The sequence below is a fragment of the Lingula anatina genome, chromosome 1 (assembly GCF_051362555.1).
Source record: "Lingula anatina isolate TDL-2025a chromosome 1, LinAna3.0, whole genome shotgun sequence".
Classification (NCBI taxonomy): Eukaryota; Metazoa; Brachiopoda; class Lingulata; order Lingulida; family Lingulidae; genus Lingula; species Lingula anatina.
Genome location: NC_141767.1, coordinates 30,102,223 through 30,116,633, shown reverse-complemented (window position 1 = coordinate 30,116,633; position 14,411 = coordinate 30,102,223).

The window sequence follows — 14,411 nt, the reverse complement described above, 5'->3', positions numbered from 1 at the left end:
TGTCTGTTTTGTGACTGTTTTTGTTTGCATTTAATTTGATTACTGTGTTTGTTGCTGTTGTTACTGATGATGTTTGTATTTATTGTGAGCACTGTGTATGTCAGTTTTGTCACTCTATTTGTTTGTAATCATTACTATTACTCTCCATGATGGTGTTGTCACTGTATGTCTATGTGTCTGTTTACATTATCTTTGCTGTGCCTATTCTGTATTGTTACTGAATGAGTTTGTACATACTGTGATGACTGTGTGCAGCTATGTTTTTTACATTTTTTCGTTGTGTTCGTTCTCATTATGTTGCACGTTACTGTTGTCACTGTACATTTGATTTTTTTCTAATCATTGTGTATGTCTGTGTTTTGACTGTGCTTGTTTTTATTTATTTTGATTACTGTGCATGTTTGTTTTGTCACTGTTCGTGTTTGTATTTATTGTGAGCACTGTGTATGTCAGTTTTGTCACTCTATTTGTAGTCATTTTGATCATTGTGCATTTTAGCGTTGGCACTGTTTGTGTTTATATCTATTGTCAGCAATGTGGATGTCAGTTTTGTCTGTTTATTTATTTTTAGTCATTATTTTAACTGTGCATGTTGGTGATGTCACTGTCATTATAGTTTATGTGTCTGTTTATACTCTGATCACTGTTTCCATTCTGTATTGTCATTGAATGTGTTTGTATATATATTGTGATCACTGTGTATGACTGTGTAATCACCCGATTAATTTTTGTTTATTCTTGTAACTATGCATGGTTCTGTGGTCACTAGACATATCAAAATTTATTCTGATCACTGTGTATGTCTGTATTGTGACTGTGTTTGTTTGTATTCATTTTGATTATTGTGCATGTTATTATCACTGTACCTGTTAATATTTATTTTGACCACTGTTTATGTCAGTTTTTTTATGTTGATGTTTCTATTTATTGTGATCACTGTGTATGACTGTGTAATCACCCGATTAATTTGTGTTTATTCTTGTTACTATGCATGGTTGTGTGGTCACTATACATGTTAAAATTTATTCTGATCACTGTGTATGTCTGTATTGTGACTGTGTTTGTATGTAATCATTACTATTACTCTGTATGATGGTGTTGTCACTGTATCTCTATGTGTCTCTTTATATTCTGTCTGCTGTGTCTATTATGTATTGTTACTGAATGTGTTTGCACATTATGAGATGACTGTGTACAACTTCCTTTTCACTGTTTTTCGTTGTGTTCATTCTTGTCACTGTACATGTGAATTTTTTTTCTAATCGCTGTGTATGTCTGTTTTGTGACTTTTTGTTTGCATTTATTTTGATTACTGTGTTTGTTGATGTTGTTTATGTCAGTTTTGTCACTCTATTTGTTTGTAATCATTACTATTACTCTGCGTGATGGTGTTTTCACTGTATGTCTATGTGTCTGTTTATATTCTCTTTGCTGTGTCTATTCTGTATTGTTACTGAATGTGTTTGTACATTATGAGATGACTGTGTACAACTTCGTTTTCACTGTTTTTCGTTGTGTTCATTCTTATTACGGCAAATGTTACTGTTGTCTCTGTACAAGTGAAATTTGTTTTTAATTACTGTGTTTGTCTATATTTTTACTGTGTTTGTTTTAATTTATTCTTGTTACTATGCATGGTTGTGTGGTCATTGTACATGTTAAAATTTATTCTGATCACTGTGCATGTCTGTATTGTGACTGTGTTTCTATGTAATCATTACTATTTCTCTGTATGATGGTGTTGTCACTGTATCTCTGTGTCTCTTTATATTGTCTGCTGTGTCTATTCTGTATTGTTACTGAATATGTTTGTACATTATGAGATGACTGTGTACAACTTCGTTTTCACTCTTTTTCGTTGTGTTCATTCTTATTACGGTGAATGTTACTGTTGTCACTGTACATGTGAATTTTTTTTCTAATCACTGTGTATGTCTGTTTTGTGACTGTTTTTGTTTGCATTTAATTTGATTACTGTGTTTGTTGCTGTTGTTACTGATGATGTTTGTATTTATTGTGAGCACTGTGTATGTCAGTTTTGTCACTCTATTTGTTTGTAATCATTACTATTACTCTCCATGATGGTGTTGTCACTGTATGTCTATGTGTCTGTTTACATTATCTTTGCTGTGCCTATTCTGTATTGTTACTGAATGAGTTTGTACATACTGTGATGACTGTGTGCAGCTATGTTTTTTACATTTTTTCGTTGTGTTCGTTCTCATTATGTTGCACGTTACTGTTGTCACTGTACATTTGATTTTTTTCTAATCATTGTGTATGTCTGTGTTTTGACTGTGCTTGTTTTTATTTATTTTGATTACTGTGCATGTTTGTTTTGTCACTGTTCGTGTTTGTATTTATTGTGAGCACTGTGTATGTCAGTTTTGTCACTCTATTTGTAGTCATTTTGATCATTGTGCATTTTAGCGTTGGCACTGTTTGTGTTTATATCTATTGTCAGCAATGTGGATGTCAGTTTTGTCTGTTTATTTATTTTTAGTCATTATTTTAACTGTGCATGTTGGTGATGTCACTGTCATTATAGTTTATGTGTCTGTTTATACTCTGATCACTGTTTCCATTCTGTATTGTCATTGAATGTGTTTGTATATATATTGTGATCACTGTGTATGACTGTGTAATCACCCGATTAATTTTTGTTTATTCTTGTAACTATGCATGGTTCTGTGGTCACTAGACATATCAAAATTTATTCTGATCACTGTGTATGTCTGTATTGTGACTGTGTTTGTTTGTATTCATTTTGATTATTGTGCATGTTATTATCACTGTACCTGTTAATATTTATTTTGACCACTGTTTATGTCAGTTTTTTTATGTTGATGTTTCTATTTATTGTGATCACTGTGTATGACTGTGTAATCACCCGATTAATTTGTGTTTATTCTTGTTACTATGCATGGTTGTGTGGTCACTATACATGTTAAAATTTATTCTGATCACTGTGTATGTCTGTATTGTGACTGTGTTTGTATGTAATCATTACTATTACTCTGTATGATGGTGTTGTCACTGTATCTCTATGTGTCTCTTTATATTCTGTCTGCTGTGTCTATTATGTATTGTTACTGAATGTGTTTGCACATTATGAGATGACTGTGTACAACTTCCTTTTCACTGTTTTTCGTTGTGTTCATTCTTGTCACTGTACATGTGAATTTTTTTTCTAATCGCTGTGTATGTCTGTTTTGTGACTTTTTGTTTGCATTTATTTTGATTACTGTGTTTGTTGATGTTGTTACTGTTGATGTTTGTATTTATTGTGAGCACTGTTTATGTCAGTTTTGTCACTCTATTTGTTTGTAATCATTATTATTACTCTGCATGATGGTGTTGTCACTGTATCTCTATGTGTCTCTTTATATTCTGTCTGCTGTGTCTATTCTGTATTGTTACTGAATATGTTTGTACAACTTCGTTTTCACTCTTTTTCGTTTTGTTCAGTCTTATTATGGTGAATCATACTTTTGTCACTGTACATGTCAAAATTTATTCTGATCACTGTGTATGAATGTATTGTGACTGTTTCTTTGTATTTATTTTGATTACTGTGTTTGTTGATGTTGTTACTGTTGATGTTTGTATTTATTGTGAGCACTGTTTATGTCAGTTTTGTCACTCTATTTGTTTGTAATCATTACTATTACTCTGCGTGATGGTGTTTTCACTGTATGTCTATGTGTCTGTTTATATTCTCTTTGCTGTGTCTATTCTGTATTGTTACTGAATGTGTTTGTACATTATGAGATGACTGTGTACAACTTCGTTTTCACTGTTTTTCGTTGTGTTCATTGTCATTAAGGTGAATGTTACTGTAGTCCCTGTACATTTGAAATTTTTTTACTCTTTTTCCTTGTGTTCATTCTTATTATGGTGAATGTCATTGTTGTCACTGTACATGTGAAATTTTTTTCTAATCACTGTGTTTCTGTTTTGTGACTGTGTTATTTGTATTTTTTTTGATTACTGTGTTTGTTGGTGTTGTAACTGTTGATGTTTGTATTTATTGTGAGCACTGTGTATGTCAGTTTTGTCACTCTATTCGTTTGTAATCATTACTATTATTGTGCATGATGGTGTTGTCACTATGTAAATGTGTCTGTTTATATTCTGTGTGCTGTGTCTATTCTGTATTGTTACTGAATGTGTTTGTACATTATGAGATGACTGTGTACAACTTTGTTTTCACTGTTTTTCGTTGTGTTCATTCTCATTACGGTAAATGTTACTGTTGTCACTGTACAAGTGAAATTTGTTTCTAATTACTGTGTTTGTCTGTATTTTTACTGTGTTTGTTTTTATTATTTTGGTTACTGCGCATGTTTGTGTTGTCACTGTTCGTGTTTGTATTTATTGTGAGCACTGTGTATGTCAGTTTTTTTAACTCTATTTGTTTGTAATCATTACCATTACTCTGCATGATGATGTTGTCAATATATGTCTATGTGTCTGTTTATATGCTGTTTGCTGTTTCTATTCTGTATTGTTACTGAATGTGTTTGTTCATATCGAGATGACTGTTTACGATTTCGTTTTCACTCTTTTACCTTGTGTTCTTGTCATTAAGGTGAATGTTACTGTTGTCCCTGTACGTTTGAAATTTTTTTACTCTTTTTCCTTGTGTTCATTCTCATTATGGTGAATGTCATTGTTTTCACTGTACTTGTGAAATTTTTTTCTAATCACTGTGTTCCTGTTTTGTGACTGTGTTTGTTTGTATTTATTTTGATTACTGTGTTTGTTGGTGTTGTTACTGTTCATGTTTGTATTTATTGTGAGCACTGTGTATGTCAGTTTTGTCACTCTATTTGTTTGTAATCATTACTATTACTGTGTGTGATGGTGTTGTCACTGTATGTCTATGTGTCTGTTTATATTCTGTGTGCTGTTTCTATTCTGTATTGTTACTGAATGTGTTTGTTCATATCGAGATGACTGTTTACGATTTCGTTTTCACTCTTTTACCTTGTGTTCATTGTCATTAAGGTGAATGTTACTGTTGTCCCTTTATGTTTGAAATTTTTTTACTCTTTTTCCTTGTGTTCATTTTCATTATGGTGAATGTCATTGTTGTCACTACATGTGAAATTTTTTTCTAATCACTGTGTATGTCTGTTTTGTGACTGTTTTTGTTTGCATTTAATTTGATTACAGTGTTTGTTGCTGTTGTTACTGATGATGTTTGTATTTATTGTGAGCACTGTGTATGTCAGTTTTGTCACTCTTATTTGTTTGTAATCATTTCTATTACTCTCCATGATGGTGTTGTCACTGTATGTCTATGTGTCTGTTTATATGCTGTTTGCTGTGTCTATTCTGTATTGTTACTGAATGAGTTTGTACATACTGTGATGACTGTGTGCAGCTATGTTTTTTACATTTTTTCGTTGTGTTTGTTCTCATTATGTGGCACGTTACTGTTGTCATTGTACATTTAATTTTTTTTTCTAATCATTGTGTATGTCTGTGTTTTGACTGTGCTTGTTTTTATTTATTTTGATTACTGTGCATGGTTGTTTTGTCACTGTTCATGTTTGTATTTATTGTGAGCAATGTGTATGTCAGTTTTTTCACTCTATTTGTAGTCATTTTGATCATTGTGCATTTTAGCGTTGGCACTGTTTGTGTTTATATCTATTGTCAGCAATGTGGATGTCAGTTTTGTCTGTTTATTTATTTTTAGTCATTATTTTAACTGTGCATGTTGGTATTGTTACTATTATTATAGTTTATATGTCTGTTTATACTCTGATCACTGTTTCCATTCTGTATTGTCATTGAATGTGTTTGTATATATATATATTGTGATCACTGTGTATGACTGTGTAATCACCCGATTAATTTGTGTTTATTCTTGTTACTATGCATGGTTCTGTGGTCACTGGACATATTAAAATTTATTCTGATCACTGTGTATGTCTGTATTGTGACTGTGTTTGTTTGTATTCATTTTGATTATTGTGCATGTTATTATCACTGTACCTGTTAATATTTATTTTGACCACTGTTTATGTCAGTTTTTTTATGTTAATGTTTCTATTTATTGTGATCACTGTGTATGACTGTGTAATCACCCGATTAATTTGTGTTTATTCTTGTTACTATGCATGGTTGTGTGGTCACTATACATGTTAAAATTTATTCTGATCACTGTGTATGTCTGTATTGTGACTGTGTTTGTATGTAATCATTACTATTACTCTGTATGATGGTGTTGTCACTGTATTTCTATGTGTCTCTTTATATTCTGTCTGCTGTGTCTATTCTGTATTGTAACTGAAAGTGTTTGCACATTATGAGATGACTGTGTACAGCTTCGTTTTCACTCTTTTTCGTTGTGTTCATTCTTATTACAGTAAATGTTACTGTTGTCACTGTACAAGTGAAATTTGTTTCTAATTACTGTTTTTGTCTGTATTTTTACTGTGTTTGTCACACAATTTTGTCACTGTTCGTGTTTGTATTTATTGTGAGCAATGTGTATGTCAGTTTTGTCACTCTATTTGTTTGTTATCATTACTATTGCTCTGCATGATTGTGTTGTCAGTGTATCTCTGTGTCTCTTTATATTCTGTGTGCTGTGTCTATTCTGTATTGTTACTGAATGTGTTTGTACATTATGAGATGACTATGTACAACTTCGTTTTCACTGTTTTTCGTTGTGTTCATACGGTGAATGTTACTGTTGTCACTGTACATGTGAATTTTTTTTCTAATCGCTGTGTATGTCTGTTTTGTGACATTTTGTTTGCATTTATTTTGATTACTGTGCATGTTGGTGTTGTTACTGTTGATGTTTGTATTTATTGTGAGCACTGTGTATGTCAGTTTTGTCACTCTATTTGTTTGTAATCATTACTATTACTCTGCATGATGGTGTTGTCACTGTATCTCTATGTGTCTGTTTATATTCTGTCTGCTGTGTCTTTTCTGTATTGTAACTGAATGAGTTTGTACATACTGTGATGACTGTGTGCAGCTATGTTTTTTACTTTTTTTCGTTGTGTTCGTTCTCATTGTGGTGCATGTTACTGTTTGTTAAGGTCCACTAAATGCATGTGATGAAATCACTCATTTACATATTATGTTTATACAGGAGACACTGACTATGGCTAATGAGGATGAATGTATGAATCAGATGAAGTTTGTAAAGGAACGTGATGCAGGTGAGGAAAATGATTGAAATGAACTCAGCAAGGACATTATGATTATAAAGGAACAAGAGGTAGAAAAGGGAACCGATTTCATGAAAGTGCAGAAATGTGAAATGTAAAGGGTATGTCGAGAAAGAACAAGAACAAGAGCCAGGATTGAAAACTGATGATGATGATGACAACAGATTAATTGAAAGAGAGAGTAGAATAGGTGAACTAAAGTATTATGAGAAACCTGATGTATTTGAAAAGGCTTTAACAGATGATGTAAAGAATACAGATGAAGGACTTGATGATGATGATGACCCAAAGTATGTGGAGAAACATGGTGTAGATGAAAAGGCTGTAACGGATTATGTAAAGAATGCTGATGAAGGACTTAATGATGAACCGATGGAAATGGATTTTTCTAATTTCAAAGATACAGACAGAGACAAACTTACTTAAGTAGAGATGAAACAAAGTGCAGGTGAGGAGGTACTTAAAGTTGTAGAGAATGAAGACAAACAAGGTTCAGACACAGAAAATGTTTATGAGAATGCAAAAGAATGGACAGATGTAAAATGGGAATTTCACAGAGACAACAAAAAGGTGCAGAGAAAGTTTATGGCAAAGAAACTAAAATGGACACTTCTTCCACACTGCAAATTAAGATATCCTGGATTTTCATTCCAGGTGAAATGACCCTAGTCATTTACTCCCTGATGATGGTGACTGACAGTCACAGAAATATTGGAGGTAATACCCACATATTTTACAAGCTCTTGATAAAAAGAAAATAATTTGAATTTATACATACAGAGCTAATGAAACTGTTCTCTCAAATTAAGATATGATTTTTTTTTATTCATTTAAAGGATAGTGCATCAGTTAGAGCTGTACTGTAGGTTCGGGGGATTTATAGATCTATATTTTACACTTGGCTCAGTATTTAATATTCTTGTTTCAATGTTTTAAGTAAAATTGCACCAAATGATTCATGACTTACATATTTGAAAATAATAACATAAATTGTGTTTACAGATAAGGTTAAATTGAATTATAAAGAATATGTGACAGTAGGTTTTTTTATTCAAAAATGGTAAATTTCCAACATGTAGGGAGATTCCCAAGATATGTATTATGGAAGAAAGAATACAGTTTCATGATATACCTGATACTGAATTGTTTAACTGATGAGATTTTAAATGTACAGTCCATTAGAAAAGCTGTTTAAACAATCTGTATGATAACTGGACATTTATCTCTGTCAAAATATTTTGGAAGCATAAAAATTCAAATTAAATTTCATTAGAATAATGACGTCTTTGTACAGCAATGGAATAGACAATGAACTGAATTTATTACAATTGTTAGAAAAAGTAATGATATCTATTTTAATTTTTTTTTTTTTTTTTTTTTTTTTTTTTTTGATTGAATCATGAGATAGATATTTTGTATAAGTATTTAGCTGTTTAAATTTTATCTTTGAGTATGCTGTGGAATCTTTATTTCAAAAAATTATGTAACCATAATTTTTTTTGTGGAAAAAGAAGGAACATGTTAAGGTCCACTAAATGCATGTGATGAAATCACTCATTTACATATTATGTTTATACAGTCAGTCAGCATATTATCATTCACCTTGCTTCAGTCTTGAATGAAATAACTTAAAAGTAGAAGCTCTCACTTGTTATCTATTGCATTGCAATTAGTATTTAAATGAGTTGCTGCCACTGTGGCATGCAGATAGATTCCCTGTAGATAATGTGTATAAATGCTGAATGTTGGGACCTAATAAAGACTTTTAGACTTGGAACTGAATATGCGAGTCTGGTTATATTCCCTCTCCCATGCATCAGTGAAATGCAAAATATTAGAAAAACCTGGGTAGGGTGGAACATAGACCCCTACATGTTGTCACTGTACATTTGATATTTTTTCTAATCACTGTGTATGTCTGTGTTTTGCCTGGGCTTGTTTTTATTTATTTTGGTTACTGTGCATGTTTGTGTTGTCACTGTTCGTGTTTGTATTTATTGTGAGCACTGTGTATGACAGTTTTGTCACTCTATTTGTTTGTAATCATTACTATTACTCTGCATGATGGTGTTGTCACTGTATCTCTATGTGTCTCTTTATATTCCATCTGCTGTGTCTATTCTGTATTGTTACTGAATATGTTTGTACATTATGAGATGACTGTGTACAACTTCGTTTTCACTCTTTTTCGTTTTGTTCAGTCTTATTATAGTGAATCTTACTTTTGTCACTGTACATGTCAAAATTTATTCTGATCACTGTGTATGACTGTATTGTGACTGTGTTTCTTTGTATTTATTTTGATTACTGTGTTTGTTGGTGTTGTTACTGTTGATGTTTGTATTTATTGTGAGCACTGTTTATGTCAGTTTTGTCACTATATTTGTTTGTAATCATTACTATTATACTCTGCGTGATGGTGTTTTCACTGTATGTCTATGTGTCTGTTTATATTCTCTTTGCTGTGTCTATTCTGTATTGTTACTGAATATGTTTGTACATTATGAGATGACTGTGTACAACTTCGTTTTCACTCTTTTTCGTTGTGTTCATTCTTATTACGGCAAATGTTACTGTTGTCACTGTACAAGTGAAATTTGTTTCTAATTACTGTGTTTGTCTATATTTTTACTGTGTTTGTTTTTATTTATTCTTGTTACTATGCATGGTTGTGTGGTCACTGTACATGTTAAAATTTATTCTGATCACTGTGCATGTCTGTATTGTGACTGTGTTTCTATGTAATCATTACTATTTCTCTGTATGATGGTGTTGTCACTGTATCTCTATGTGTCTCTTTATATTCTGTCTGCTGTGTCTATTCTGTATTGTTACTGAATATGTTTGTACATTATGAGATGACTGTGTACAACTTCGTTTTCACTCTTTTTCGTTGTGTTCATTCTTATTACGGTGAATGTTACTGTTGTCACTGTACATGTGAATTTTTTTCCTAATCACTGTGTATGTCTGTTTTGTGACTGTTTTTGTTTGCATTTAATTTGATTACTGTGTTTGTTGCTGTCGTTACTGATGATGTTTGTATTTATTGTGAGCACTGTGTATGTCAGTTTTGTCACTCTTATTTGTTTGTAATCATTTCTATTATACTCTGCGTGATGGTGTTTTCACTGTATGTCTATGTGTCTGTTTATATTCTCTTTGCTGTGTCTATTCTGTATTGTTACTGAATATGTTTGTACATTATGAGATGACTGTGTACAACTTCGTTTTCACTCTTTTTCGTTGTGTTCATTCTTATTACGGCAAATGTTACTGTTGTCACTGTACAAGTGAAATTTGTTTCTAATTACTGTGTTTGTCTATATTTTTACTGTGTTTGTTTTTATTTATTCTTGTTACTATGCATGGTTGTGTGGTCACTGTACATGTTAAAATTTATTCTGATCACTGTGCATGTCTGTATTGTGACTGTGTTTCTATGTAATCATTACTATTTCTCTGTATGATGGTGTTGTCACTGTATCTCTATGTGTCTCTTTATATTTTGTCTGCTGTGTCTATTCTTTATTGTTACTGAATGTGTTTGTACATTATAGATGACTGTGTACAATTTCGTTTTCACTCTTTTTCGTTGTGTTCATTCTCATTTCGATAAATGTTTCTGTTGTCACTGTACATGTGAAATTTGTTTCTAATTACTGTGTTTGTCTGTATTTTTACTGTTTGTTTTTATTTATTTTGGTTACTGTGCATGTTTGTGTTGTCACTATTCGTGTTTGTATTTATTTTGAGCACTGTGTATGTCAGTTTTGTCACTCTATTTGTTTGTAATCATTACTATTACTCTGCATGATGGTGTTGTCAGTGTATCTCTGTGTCTCTTATATTCTGTGTGCTGTGTCTATTCTGTATTGTTACTGAATGTGTTTGTAGATTATGAGATGACTGTGTACAACTTCATTTTCACTGTTTTTCATTGTGTTCATTCTTATTACGTTAAATGTTACTGTTGTCACTGTACAAGTGAAATTTGTTTCTAATTACTGTGTTTGTCTATATTTTTACTGTGTTTGTTTTAATTTATTCTTGTTACTATGCATGGTTGTGTGGTCACTGTACATGTTAAAATTTATTCTGATCACTGTGCATGTCTGTATTGTGACTGTGTTTCTATGTAATCATTACTATTTCTCTGTATGATGGTGTTGTCACTGTATCTCTATGTGTCTCTTTATATTCTGTCTGCTGTGTCTATTCTGTATTGTTACTGAATATGTTTGTACATTATGAGATGACTGTGTACAACTTCGTTTTCACTCTTTTTCGTTGTGTTCATTCTTATTACGGTGAATGTTACTGTTGTCACTGTACATGTGAATTTTTTTCCTAATCACTGTGTATGTCTGTTTTGTGACTGTTTTTGTTTGCATTTAATTTGATTACTGTGTTTGTTGCTGTTGTAACTGTTGATGTTTGTATTTATTGTGAGCACTGTGTATGTCAGTTTTGTCACTCTATTTGTTTGTAATCATTACTATTACTCTGCATGATGGTGTTGTCACTGTATTGTCTATGTGTCTGTTTACATTCTCTTTGCTGTGTCTATTCTGTATTGTTACTGAATGTGTTTGTACATTATGAGATGACTGTGTACAACTTCGTTTTCACTGTTTTTCGTTGTGTTCATTCTTATTACGGTAATGTTACTGTTGTCACTGTTCATGTGAAATTTTTTTTCTAATCACTGTGTATGTCTGTTTTGTGACTGCATTTGTTTGTATTTATTTTGGTTACTGTGCATGTTTGTGTTGTCACTGTTCGTGTTTGTATTTATTGTGAGCACTGTGTATGTCAGTTTTGTCACTATTTGTTTGTAATCATTACTATTATTGTGCATGATGCTGTTGTCACTATGTTTATGTGTCTTTTTATATGCTGTTTGCTGTTTCTATTCTGTATTGTTACTGAATATGTTTGTACATTATGAGATGACTGTGTACAACTTTGTTTTCACTCTTTTTCGTCGTGTTCATTCTTATTATGGTAAATGTTACTGTTGTCACTGTACATTTGATATTTTTTTCTAATCATTTTGTATGTCGGTAATTTGACTGTGCTTGTTTTTATTTATTTTGATTACTGTGCATGTTTGTGTTGTCACTGTTCGTGTTTGTATTTATTGTGAGCAATGTGGATGTCAGTTTTGTCAGTTTATTTATTTTTAGTCATTATTTTAACTGTGCATGTTGGTGTTGTCACTGTCATTATAGATGTATTTATTGTCGTTTAACAGGTCAACGATGATGTGTCTTAGGAGGAAGGTCATTAGGAGGTACAGGGGGAGCTGTGTTCAAAAGGTGAACAGATCACGTGAGGATGGGAAACGATCATTCGAAGTCGAGCTATGCTACTGCACAGACATTCCAGTTTTCCTAAGCTTGAATTTCATATTTTAAACTTCTATTATGCCAAAGGGAAGAAAATCACAAAGGATAGTGAAAGTGTTTGTGTCGGATTCTGAACATACTGAGAAAGAACTTGAGAAGCCTGAGGTGAGCGAACCTGAGCTGATACAGTCGGATGCAGAGGGTGTGGCATCAAACAAAGAGGCTAAAAACTACTCGGCCGAGGAGAGTGGAGAGCTTGAAAATGAAGGGAGCGGCCAAGAAATATCAGATGAAGTTGGCTCAAATCTTGCTGATACTTTCAATTTGTTTAAATCCTATATGGATCAAAAGTTTAAAGGATTAAAAAGAGAACTGTCTGAGAAAATATAGCAGAGAACAAAAAAATGAGGTCATCCCATGACACTGAATTCAAGTTTACAGGAAACAGAAAGCACTTGACAATCTTGAGCTTGCGGAGAGTTACTTTTAGAAAAGGGGAAGTGAAGTCTCTTAGACAGTTACTGAAAAGGTCCATAGATCAAATCAAGAAACATAACAAGCTTATAAGGTTGGCGGACAAATTGGATACTGGTTGGGAAGCTGTGGAAGAATATCAATCCGATGAACTTGCAGATGATAGTGAAGACGAAAAGAAAATTCGTTCAGCCCAGATAAGAGCAAATAGAAAATTGCGCCAGAAAAAACAGAAACGCAACAATGTTGGTCAACGTAGATCTGGTGTTTATAATAGCTATTCCAATATGCCTGCTCAATATACAGCCTCAACCAATTTTTCAGGTTCAGGGCCATTCAAAAGGCTTTTTCGAGCCAAAAGAAGTCAACCGTCCAAGCATGACCAGTGTTTTGGATGCGGACAATACGGTCACTGGCGAGCAGAATGCTACAAATTTAAACAGCAAAAGCAGTCATATTTTCAAAACAGCACGCAACCAAACCCAAGCTACTACAGCTACGCACAGGTCAGCAGTCAATAAGAAAGATACAACTCTAAAAGATAAGTATAATAGCGACAATGTGAAAGGTAGATTGAAGAAGAATGTAGCTTTTTTGGGAAAGTATTCATGCCAATACGTATGTATTAGATGTAATAAAACAAGGATATGTTATTCCTTTTATAAATACACCACCAAAAATGATTATGAAAAACAACAAGTCTGCATTAGACAATAATGTAGAAGAATCAATATTAGATTTGTTAAAATCAGGTCGTATCAAAGAATTTAACGGGATACCACAAGTTGTTAATCCTTTGACGGTGGGAAAAAGAAACGTTTGGTTTTAGATTTGAGATGCGTAAATATAAAATACAACAGAACATATTTCCATGCATTGTTTACAATGTATTTCTTGCGGAATTTTTAATCTCAAAGGAAGAGTTATTATTGTTTTAAGGTGTTTGGTTAAACACTGGAGAGCATGGTATATACCTATAGTGTTGTATTTGGATGATGGCTTTGGATTTAGTGATGATTTTGAGCTGTGCAAAAAATATTCAGGCAAAATGAGGGGAGATTTGAAAAAATCGGATTTTGTAGTAAACAATGAAAAGAGTATATGGAGACCAGTTCAAGAGATTGATTGGTTAGGTATTCATTGGAATTTGATACAGGGTACGATATCAATCACAGAAAAAAGGGTTTCAGAATTGAAAATTGATATTAGAAAACTAATGCAAAATATTAATATGACATCAGCACGTGAATTGGCTTGAATTACAGGAAAAATTATATCAATGTCAACAGTTATTGGAGATATTAGTAGATTAATGACAAGAAATATGTATCACGCAATCAATGATAGAAACAGTTGGGACGAATGCAAAAATGTTCGTTCAAATACA